Source organism: Paramisgurnus dabryanus, chromosome 14 (genome assembly GCF_030506205.2).
Source record: "Paramisgurnus dabryanus chromosome 14, PD_genome_1.1, whole genome shotgun sequence".
Taxonomy (NCBI): domain Eukaryota; kingdom Metazoa; phylum Chordata; class Actinopteri; order Cypriniformes; family Cobitidae; genus Paramisgurnus; species Paramisgurnus dabryanus.
The window spans coordinates 11,337,608-11,349,665 of NC_133350.1; the positions used below are offsets into that span (position 1 = coordinate 11,337,608).

The 12,058-nt window shown below is 34.6% G+C and overlaps 2 protein-coding genes across 6 annotated transcripts in view; both read right to left on the reverse strand.

The window, feature by feature from the left end:
- erc2 (ELKS/RAB6-interacting/CAST family member 2) overlaps positions 1-2,921 on the reverse strand; it is a 69,945-nt gene extending 67,024 nt beyond the window's left edge. For all 4 annotated transcript variants that reach the window (XM_065240828.1, XM_065240829.1, XM_065240827.1 and 1 more), the window contains exon 1: positions 2,838-2,921. The gene's annotated coding sequence lies outside the window, so the exon portion shown is untranslated. The remainder of the gene's footprint in view (positions 1-2,837) is intronic.
- Positions 2,922-7,912: 4,991 nt separating this feature from the next.
- The window catches only part of bsnb (bassoon (presynaptic cytomatrix protein) b), a 104,411-nt gene continuing 100,265 nt past the window's right edge, over positions 7,913-12,058 (reverse strand). For both annotated transcript variants that reach the window (XM_065240823.2, XM_065240824.2), the window contains exon 12: positions 7,913-10,839. The gene's annotated coding sequence lies outside the window, so the exon portion shown is untranslated. The remainder of the gene's footprint in view (positions 10,840-12,058) is intronic.

Below are 12,058 nucleotides of genomic sequence, written 5' to 3' on the forward strand. Positions count from 1 at the left end.
TTGCCGCTTGAAAAGTTGAGAAAAGTTTAACTTCTGCTGCATGTAATGGTACATTCACACGGGGCGAAAGCGTTAATGCTTCCCATTAACTTGTAATGCACTGCAAAAAATTATTTTCAAGAAATAATTTCTTAGTATTTTTGTCTTCTTTTCAGTAAAAATATCTAAAAATTCTTAAATTAAAAGTTTTTTTTTTTTTATAAACAAAATTACCCAAGAAAAAACTAGACTTATTTTCTAAGGTCATTTTGCTAATCAAGAAAAAGCATCTTAATGTAAGAATTTTTGGATATTTTTACTGAAAACAAGACAAAAATACTAAGTAAAAAAGTCATTTTATTTTCAAGAAAAACATTTCTTAGTATTTTTGTATTGTTTTCAGTAAAAAAAAAAAAAAAATTCTTAAATTAAGATGCTTTTTCTTAATGAGCAAAACGACCCAAAAAAACAGGTCTTGTTTTAGACCAAAAATATCAAATGTAAGTGATTTTGTGCATAAAACAAGCAAAAAAATCTGCCAATGGGGTAAGCAAAAAAATCTTGAATTTTTTTTTGCTTGTTTTATGCACAAAATCACTTAAATTTGATATTTTTGGTCTAAAAACTAGACTTTATTATTGGGTCATTTTGCTCATCATGTTAATTTAAGAATTTTTTGATATTTTTGCAGTATGGGTGACGTCATGCATTGCCGAACTGAATTGTGGATCCGTCTGCGCTGCGTCACTGCCATTTCTTGCGGTGGAAGTTGAACATTTCTCAACTTTTCAATCAGCAACGCGTGCTTCAGCCAATCCGATCGCCTTATGCAAACAACCTAGGCAGAGCCAGCCAATTACGTTTATGAAAGACCGGAGCGTGTGTTGCGGCTATGGTGATTGGCTGTTGGCCATGCTTCAGACAAGCCATCCGTCAACCGCTAACGCTTTTGCCCCGTGTGAATGTACCATAACATTCCCAAGGGTTTTTTAATCCTAGGACTTTTTTCTCCCGGTTAAAAAAAGTCAGGGTTTTTTTTCTCCTAAGGGGTTTTTCAACCCGGGGAGTAAGCCTTCATTGGCTTAACTTAGCACCCTCTTATGTACGTTACATTAGTAATACGTTCGCTTATAATGTTGATTCATAGCCGCAGCAAATTCTGTTGCTTATGCTATCTGTATTATGTTAAGCTATCTGTCGATTTTTCTGTGTTTTTCCTTGCTTTTATTAACGTAAAGCTGCTTTGAAACAATTACCAATTGTGAAAAGCGCTATATAAATAAAATTGAATTGAATGGGAAGCGGTAACGCTTACGCCCCGTGTGAACGTACTGTTAGAATAAACTGCTTTTACTGGTTTAAACCCTTAACCACAAGCATAAGCAACAGTAATAGTAATGTCCGTCACTGGAAGCCTGACTTATTAAACCGAATCTTTAATAAAACAAGCCTTTAGGTCTCAAATTACTCGCATAAGTCAAGATAAGTCAAGAAGGAGACACTTCTTTTGAAAGAGCTGAATGGCATAAAGAGCTTTGTTGGCCAGTAATATATAGAAACCAGCTGCTGTCCAGCATTACTGGTTTAATCAGTGTGACAGTATGTATATCATGAGTCAGTATCTCTCTCTCTCTCTCTCTCTCTCTCTCTCTCTCTCTCTCTCTCTCTCTCTCTCTCTCTCTCTCTCTCTCTCTCTGTCAGCCACCCACTCTGATGGTGAACATCGTGTGTTAATACACACAAAGGGTAAATTACCCAGACGTGTAATTTAAGGAGAAATTGGCCAAGCGATACTTGACATGCGCCAAAAAAAGACTTTCAAGTTTTGTGCATGGTTTACCCCTGCAGTTTTAAGGGAATCAATTGGGAACACATGATACATTTTTTACACATTAGAAGAAATAAAAAATGCATTTATTTCACCTGCCATGGTAATGTGTACTATTAGAGGCAGATAATTGTAAAGATTGCTCATCACTTTAGCTTATCAAAGTACATAATTTCATTTTATTAATATAAGCTTCGTGTTTTTCTCCTATAAATAATATTTTAAATCTCAGCATATGTTCAATGAGAGCTCTATAGAAATTGTGCCCAGTCACAAAATAAATTGCTGACCACTGCCTGTAGGTCAAACTGATCCTTTAACATCCCATAATGTAATCATGGGTTACCAGACACACTGCTCTTCATACAGTTCAAACACCCATAAATTCTTTTGAAGATTGCAGACAGATGCCACACGTGAAAGACCTCCCCCACCCTTCAACCACTGGTTATATAGCATCTGTTTTCTGATTGGCCCGAACCAGTGTCAATCATGACCGAAAAAATCACTCCGAGAGGCTGACAGGTCGTTCCTAAATGTGAAGAAATCACCGAGAAAATATCCTAATGCATCACACACTTGAAATTCTAATGCTTTAATTGAATGAAAACATAGATTTAACATTATTTTAAATACCTATAAATCTTGACTGGTTATTTCATACACTAACGTCGAGGTAATCGACACACAGCCTATGTGAAGAGGTGACTGAACACGTTTAGACTGCATACATACAGGAACATGCACACAGAGATAGCCTACATCAAATATATCGATAAACAAAGACTGCGTTTTGTTCAAATATTGAACAAAAAACGAATATGTATTAATCGTTAAGCAAATGCTTTTGAAACAGCATCGACCGACGCTTCACCCCGTTTATAGTACACGAGTAACGCTCATTTTATCACTCTAAAAAATATTATAATTAGTCTACATCGACGGATATGACCTCATTTAGATAATTTACCATCCAGCTGTAGCTAATTCGGGTGAATGAAAGCTAACGTAGCGTTAAAGGTTTCGTTACCTTTTCAGCGACGTCGCCGCTCCATCATCGTGCGGGTCCCCCCAGCATCAGCATCAGTATCCCACGTCCTGCATTCACTCCAGCATCAACATCCCGCGCTCTGATTGGACGCGCGTACCGAAGCCCCGCCTCCTACGCTTCTACTGAGCTTCAGAGGGGGAGGAAATTTAAAGGGCCAGCGCACAGAACAATCACAGACGAGAGACTTCGGTCACACGAGGCGTTGTCGCCCATGCGTTTATTTCACTGCATTATCACTCGTTAAGCTTAATTTGAAGTCATTGTAGTTTATAAGGCCAATTGATTTATAATGACAACAAATGAAGCTTGAAGGGGTTATCTTTACATCTCCAATAACAAAGATACAAAAATCATATTTTATTTATTTTATTTTACTAATTCGTTACATTTTACTAAAACATCGTTACTAAAACACTGTGCATATCTTAATAAATAAACAAATATGTGTTTGTCAGAAATAAAATGTGTGAATTGAAATAAAAATGGGTAATGATTTAAAATAAGAGATAGATAGACACTTTATTAACCCATGTGGCAAAACTGTTTGCAGTACGAACAACACATATGCTATACTGTAAAATACAGGACAAAATATACATTTAGCATGTAGTACGAATAAAAAATAGCTATGACAAAGACACAACCAATGAAACAGAACCACAACCAGGAAATAACACTGTACAACATTGTCCAAAATCATGATTCTGTACCTTATTATCTTATTAATATTCCTATATTAAAGACCTATATATTTTTACATACTTTTTTGTAAAACATAAAAATAAATTGTTAATTTAAACATGTATTTGTTTGAAAATATGTAAATGTAATCTTTCCATGCTTTGGTACACTGCAAAATATGATTTGAGCAAAAAAATCTTGAACATTTTTCTTAAACACTAAATTCAAGAAAAATGCAAGATTTTTTTGCTTACCCCATTGCTTGTTTTATGCACAAAATCACTTAATTTTTATATTTTTGGTCTAAAAACTACTTATTTTCTCTGGTCGTTTTGCTTATCAAGAAAAGCATCTTAATTTAAGAATTTTTTGATATTTTTACTGAAATCAAGACAAAAATACTAAGATTTTTTTTTTCTTGAAAATCATTTTTTGCAGTGTAATTGAAAGTCCTTTTAAGTCTTTGATTTTATTTTAAGTCTGTTATTTTAAGTCTTTGAATCTATGATAATTGAACAATAACTGTGTCTTCATCTTAATGCATTCAGTCAAGGTCACATTTAAAGAACTTTCCATGAAGTTGAAGCATGAGCTGTCTACCGTCTAGGCCATGCCAATCATATTCGGCCAAGTGTGGTCATGTGACCCTTGCTGTAATTGTCTATGATGCCTCCGGTGCTTTGCGATTGGCTGAGTGACACTCAGTGACTTTCTCCAGACATGATGCTTGAGGATGGAGACGGTCTGTCATACCATTACCCTGGGCACTAGAAGCTATTAACTAGGTAGTGAATATGTTCAGATCGAGCTAAAGATAAATATATTTGTAACATTCTTAAAATATAGGCCCTAATAGCACTTTGTAAGGAGATTTAATAGTGCTGGTAATATAATTTACAATATAATCGATTTATTTGTTAGGCATATATGATAATATCATTGTGACATGCTGTTAAAAGACTATTTTGATGAATAAATCACTGCGGTAAAGTGGTAGTCTATTGTTCATTCTCTAATAGTAAAGGAAAAAGTTGTCAATGTACATTAGTTGTCATTTATAGCTGTTGTGCTTCTCATTTATCTTAAAACAAATGAAATGTTAATTACACCATGACCTGTGAAGTTCACCACAAATGAATTGATTCGTCTGTGGAAATGACTCAACCGTGCATGACAACCTAACTACCAGCAATTCTAGTCCCTTGGTGATTTGAGTTATATCTTAGCACAACCTTTTTTATATGCTATACAGTAAGCCTGCCTGGCACTGAGGGATTTTAGCAAACATTGATGTTGAGTATGTGTGACCGTGGGTGGACAAGTAAACACATGCACAGTTACACAAACAGCACAACAGTAATGTCTAATAGATAACAGAAGAACTATTGGGACTCAAGCTTTTGCATTACTACAAAGTTAACACACGCATATTAGTTGTATCTTCATAAAGAATAATGGATACCCTACATTTATTTTTAAACACAGATGGTTCTACTTAACAGCCTCAGAATTAAGAATTTAATGCCAGGGCACAAAATATTGATGATTTATTGAGAGATAATTGATTGATTTACATTAAATTAACAAGCAGACTGCAAAGCCTATTTTAAAAATCTTTTTTTATGAAAGAGAGCACATAGCTCACATTAAGAACGGTACATTGCTGACATCTAGTGGCTTTATGAAAACTTACTTTTTATTGTTGGAAATCCATTTATATTTTGGATATTTGGGGAAAGTTTGCTTGAGCATTTGTAGGCCTATCTCTGACATATGCCAACAAGCCCCTCTTTGTCACGCTGATAAATTAAAAAGTAAAAAATATATTTTACATTTAGCCTACTAAAGGAAGTTACGAAAATGTAAGTGGTCCCTGATGCAAGTTACCATTATGATAACATGGCTGTGAACGAAATAGGCCCATATAACCTAATTTACTATTCACTACTAGTCCACAGCTACAGTAGCCTAGTTCACTCGCTGTGGTGCGGCGCCATCTTCCGACGTGATGCGAGAATTCATTCGGCGCGAGGCGAGCAGTCGACGACTAGCGGCTAAAGTGAGTGTACTTTGGTACATTGTGGGTTAAAAAATTGATGTTCCCTCAAATAGTGCAGTAATAAATGATATAGGTGGCTATTTCGGACAGTCTTTGTAATAGATCCAAATTGGGGTAACGTACACGACAATGATACAAACTTTATCTAAAAAACAAACAAACAAAGAAAAAAACATGGTCAATATTTAAACCCGATTTTAAATTTCTACACTTGTCCATTGTTTGTACAAATAGAGTCTTACTTTAGCTTACTGCGTGATCGATGATCGCCTGCACCACTTTTAATCCCACAATCCATTTCGAGATTATAGAATTTGCTAAATCGTTTAGTGGTTTCTTACTGCCCCAAGTCACAAGATTATGGGTTGGACAAGTGCACAGTGGCCAAAATAATGTTAGGCATAGTTTCGCGGGGCAGGAAGCTATAAATAAAATAAAAATATATTTTTATAAAAATATTGATTTGTCTTTTTCTTATTATTTTACTGTGTCGACTGAGTAACTTAAGCCTAAAATATTTATACTATTTAAACCATACTTAAAAACCATGAAGCATAAAAGTATTGCAGTTCCCTTATATGCCGGTAGGTGCCACTGAAGCTCAAAAGTGAAACTGCGTTTATGACGAAAGTGATGTCTAACTTTGAACAACTGACATATTCGCTGTTATATTCAACTATTTTAAAGATGCATTGAATAATGTATACAGTTTATATGTTGCATTGGTGTGTTTGAAGTATAAACCGAAGATTAAAGATTGATATCAATGAGTAAAATCAATCTTTGAAGCTCCTATCAAATAATAAGAGAATAAGATAGAGACTTTACCCAGGATTTCACAGACAGGCTCACAAATTGTAATCACAGAGTGTATGCTTTTTTGTATATTTGAATAAAACCCAGATTCTCTAATATGCTATAGTTTGCCTTTAATAATTTTGCAGTTTAGTTTGTCAATTTTGAACCATACACATCATATTTTGGGGATTTAATTTAACCTGAGAAAGCATTAAAAGCCAAATTTACCCCAAATATAATTTTTGCCCACTACTGTATGCAGTGTTGGGTGTAACTAGTTACTAAGTAATTAGTTACTGTAATTTAATTACAGTTACTTCTGATGTACTGTGATTGAACTAAATACTTTGTATGGACTGTAGAACAATTATATATAATTCAATAGTGACGTTAACATAAACATTTAAAGTCAATTTTGTATGTTTCCTTCTTACCTTAAATACTTTGATACAGTAAGTTAATAAGAATAATGGTAACAATCTAGTGTAGTTTCCAATTCTCACTATTAACTGGTTGGTTATTATCATTAATATTACTGAGATGTTGGCTGTTTATTAGTAGGCTCTTAAAAACCAAATATTAATGCCTGATTCTGCAAAACCTTATTCTCCATAATCCTACCCAATTCCTACCAATAATTAAACTTAAATACTTTACTTAGTATTAATAAGCAGTACTTAGGAGGACTATATTGAGGCAAAAATAGTAAATAGTTAGTTAAGAGTAAGAACTGGACCTTAAAAAGTGTGATCAGAATAACTTATGTACTTTTATATGATTTATTCTTACCGTTTCAAGCCTCTCTTTGTATAATTTACTAAAAAGGATTTAGAAATGAATTAAATGGATTTTGGAAAGAGTAATTTGTTCAGTTATCTAATTACATGATTGAAGATGTAATTAATAACTAGTAATTAATTAAAGGTGCAGTGTGTAAATTTTAGGGGCATCTAGTGGGGAGGTTGTGAATTGCAACCAACACCTCAGTCCACTGCTCACCCCTAGCTTTTGAAACACATAGAGAAGCTACTGTAGCCACCATAAAGGACAAACAGGTCATCATCGGAGACAACTTAAAAAAAAGTAAAAAAAATTGTCCGTTAAGAGCTTCTGTAGAAACATGGCGGCCCAAAATGGCGACTTCCATGTAAGGGGACCCTCGTGTATGTAGATAAAAACATCTCATTCTAAGGTAATAAACACATAACGGTTCATTGTGAAAGGTCTTAAGTACACCTTTGATAATATAGTTTTGTATATTATATTGCATTTCTGTCAAGAGATCCTTCTAAAAATTACACACTGCACCTTTAAGTTTGTAATTACTGAGTGTATGTACCTGGACTACAATACATATATGTGCCCTGAATGAACTGTCAATGGTTTTACACCTCCTTTTATTATTACTTGTTGAAAAAAGGCATTAATATGTCAATGGTACAAACATGGGATGAGTTTGATACTTTTTTTATAGTTTGTAAAGGGTGGTGAAGTGTTATCAATACACAAGACCATGTAAATGACCATTTTTTGTCTTTATTCTTCTCCAGTCTGGAAACAAATTGCAGGTTCAATATTTTCATAATCACATTACATGACATGATGCACCAAAATTTATCTTTTTAACAGGAATACATTAAAATAAAACACAATATTTCACAATGAATACTGGACTCACATTTAGCCCATTGCACTTACAACAGTGAGTGAATCTTTCATTTGTGAGCTTGTTTTATTGGTCGCCTTGATCACGTTTAGCCAATTTCAATTATAATACACATAAATAATGATTAGTAAATCTAAACTCACTTTTCTGTCATAATGGAAGCCACTTACTGTAAATAATTTCCATTGTAACAACACAATACGTACTGTATAGAACCCCACACAGACCCAATGGTTTGATTTTAAGTGTCTCTTTTTTCATCTGTTGTCAACAGTCATTGAGAGCCAGCAACATATACAATGATTATTTTCTCATAATAATAATAACAATAATCATCATTATTCTTTTATACACAAAAGCACAAAAGGTTGGCAACAGGGCCGATGTGAAGTTGCACAAGACGGCCATCATTATTTTACTCATGATATTTAAACACTGTACAAAATAACCAAGTCAGTATTTACAGCGACAGTTAGTGTATGTTTGTGTGTGACTTTGTGTGCGTGCACATGCCTGTTTGTGTGTGGATATGTTTGCTTTCGCGTACTTTTATTTATTTATCACTGTGGCCGGCTTTTGTGATGGCAACTTTGGCTCATGCACTTGTTATTGAATATCTCCATGGTAACAGTGATGTCTGTCTTCATTGACTAAACAGCATTCCAGTATCAAAAAGGAAAAAATACATCGAATGAGTAACGCAAATAGTAATGAACAGTTTGTGCTTTCAACGTGCATGCCCTGATTTTCATATGAATGAAAATGGTGCATTCATGCTACATACACTAATTACAAGCAGGCTTATGGCTAGTCGGCTGTTTTAGATTTGAAACCACATACAAGTTTTCATTTTCAGATCTTCAGACTGAGCTAAAGTAGAGGAGAGCTTACCCAAAAATAAAAATCCTGTCGTTTAATCCACCTCATATTTGTGTAAAAAACTTACAAAAGCTATCATTGGGATGGTGCTCCTTAAAAAGGTCCATTGTGGTACAGATATATATACCTTTGAATGACTAATATGCACCCTTTAGGTACTTTTTGAGAGGATATGACCCCAGTGACAGCTTCAGTATATCTGATATAATAAGCATGGACATTCATATATACCGTATGTAACTACTTCAGTTATGAAATAAATCAATTCATGAGGACAAGTAAAGGGACATCATTTTCATTTTTTGGTCTTGGTTTGGATCTCATCCACATAGCTATGGTTCCTATGATGATTATTTTCCGTCATAATCTTGGTTGTCTTGTCAAGGTCACAGAATATCAGAGACCGGTTACACGAAATTATGACACCATAACACAAGACAAAAACAAAACCACTTTGTGGATGGAGATGAAATAACTAGTGCATAAGCTGGATGCCCGACTGATCGTACCGCAGACACAAAGACCAGATGACGACACCACGAAGAGCCAAAGAGAGCTGAGCAGATTCATGCCGCAAGCAACAGAGATGGTGGATGTCCACAGTCCACACAAGTTAACCCTTTGGCAACAGATTCCCTGAAAACTAGGGAAGACGAGGGCATGCCGGTAAAATAAAAAGGAGAACTGGTCATTTGATATTGGCATACATACAAACATGTCCTTATTCGTACCTGAACCCTACCGTCACGCAGTATTGGTGAAGGATGTTATGGTTTTACATGAATTATTGCATAGAAGAACATTTGAAATCGGTTCGTACTTTCATCCGTAGTGGATTTACAGACCGGTTAATGTGTTTTTGGGTAATATGTATGTTTAAGTATGTGGTTTGTTGTATGACAAAAGCAGATTTGTGACTGAGGAACTTTAAACAATAAAATTATTGTGCTCTGGGAGGATAAGCATGCTATTGCTTTAGGAAAAAACAATGTATATGTACTGTATATATATAGAAGAAATGTGTGAAAATATAAATAATGATACCAAAGATTAAACATAGAAATCCATACACAAATTAATATCTTACATTAGCAGAGTGTTTATGAGGATATGTACATGTTCAGCAGTGTACACTTGTGCAAAATAAATCAAGTAAGGATGATTTAAAAAAAATATATGTGAGGTAAAACATATCAGTAAGGCTTATGTTCAAAAAAATGAGGCAAAAAAAGAGAATTCTGGGATAGTAATGGCTTAACATTATATAAATAATAATAATAATGGATACGACTATACTAACATTCTGACCTATTACAGACCTCTGGACTTGACTAGACATTAAAGAACCAGCTTTTTACACAAGGTGCACATGGCTTCACCCTTAAAGACTCTGAAAAGGTGTCTAGATATGGATTCATATATATATCTCATATATGTATACATATATATTTTTTGTGCGTGCAATCCATGTCCACAGTTTACACATTTGCATTCAGTACACACGTGACAAAAAGATTAAGGAAGAAAGGAAAACATTCATAAAGAGAGGGTCAATCATCGCCATATTGGAATGTCAAGATCTTAGAAATCGAGCATACGCGTTTAAAACAGAGCAATAGAGACATTGTTCGTTTGAAGCCTTCATCGAGAGTCGTTCTCCATCGTTCCTGTGTCCCGAGTCTTCATTTGAACTGTGAAAAGCTAAGATCTGCAGCTGCCAGAAAACCTCACACGGCTTTAAAACAGGGTCACCTGAGCACTGATATGTTGCGATTGCTTCAACAGCGATAGAAAAGCTATGGAAGAGAGATTTAGCATCCAGTGTAGGTTGATTGGTTAGAGACCATACCTCTGAATTTTCCTATTGGGAATTTTGATGGATTTTTTGGATTATTCATCTGGGGAGACAGACAGAAAGAAATAGTAAGTTATTTGATATTTTCACTCAATAATCAAAGCACTCATTAATAATACAATACTTAGAGTGCACACTGTTAGAAAATGCACTCAAAATATTTACCCCTGCTATTACTGGGGCAGTACCCTTTACACTGCAAAAAATGACTTTCTTATTTTGTATTTTGTCTTGTTTTCAGTACAAATATCTAAAAATTCTTAAACCAAGATGTTTTATCTTGATGAGCAAAATGACCCAAGAAAAAAAGTCTAGTTTTTAGACAAAAAATATCAAATTTAAGTGAATTTGTGGATAAAATAAGCAAAAAAAAAAAAATCTGCCAATGGGGTAGATTGGCAGATTTTTTTTTTTTTTTGCTTGTTTTCGTTTGTTTTGACTTATTTTCTTGAGTCGTTTTGCTCATCAAGAAAAAGCATTTTAATTTAAGAATTTTTTGATATTTTTTTACTAAAAACAAGACAAAAATACTAAGAATATTTTTCTTGAAAATAATTTTTTGCAGTGTAAAAAGTTAATTTTAGTACACTGAAAAAAAATATTCATTCAATTTACTCAATTTTTATGTAAGTGGTTGCAATCAGTTTATTTAAGCTACATTTAACAAACATTTTTTTATTTTATTTATTTATTTATTTTTATTTATAATATTTTATGTAGCTTAAATAAATTGATTGCAACCACTTACCTTAAAAATATTGAGTAAATGGATGAATAATTTTTTCAGTGTATTGGTACCAAATATGTAAATTTCTTTACCTAAATGTTATGCTGCGTTTACACCAACCGCGGTAGAGGCGTGAAGCGCGAGTGATTTCAATGTTAAGTTAATGTGAAGACGCGTCGTCATGAGGTCCCGCGGCGCGGAAGAGGCGTTCGACGCGGCGCGTGAAGCTCGCGAAAAAGGCGCGAATTGAGCGTTGTGCGCCGTACACGTGGTAAGCGCAAATGGTGCTTTTTGTGCATCTTGCGGTTCACGCGAATTTGCAGCTGATGCCCGAGTTGAAAAATTTGAACTTTGGCGGAATTTCGTGCCGCGTCGAGCCTGCTTGCTGCTGTGGTGCAGCCACACCCATGTCACTCATTCAACCAACGCTTGATATTGTCCACAAGCAGTCACCCGGAGCTATACGACACAAGTTCTTATTTCTATAGAGGAGACAGGAATAAAAAGGACCTCGCTTGGAAGAGTGTCAGTGAGG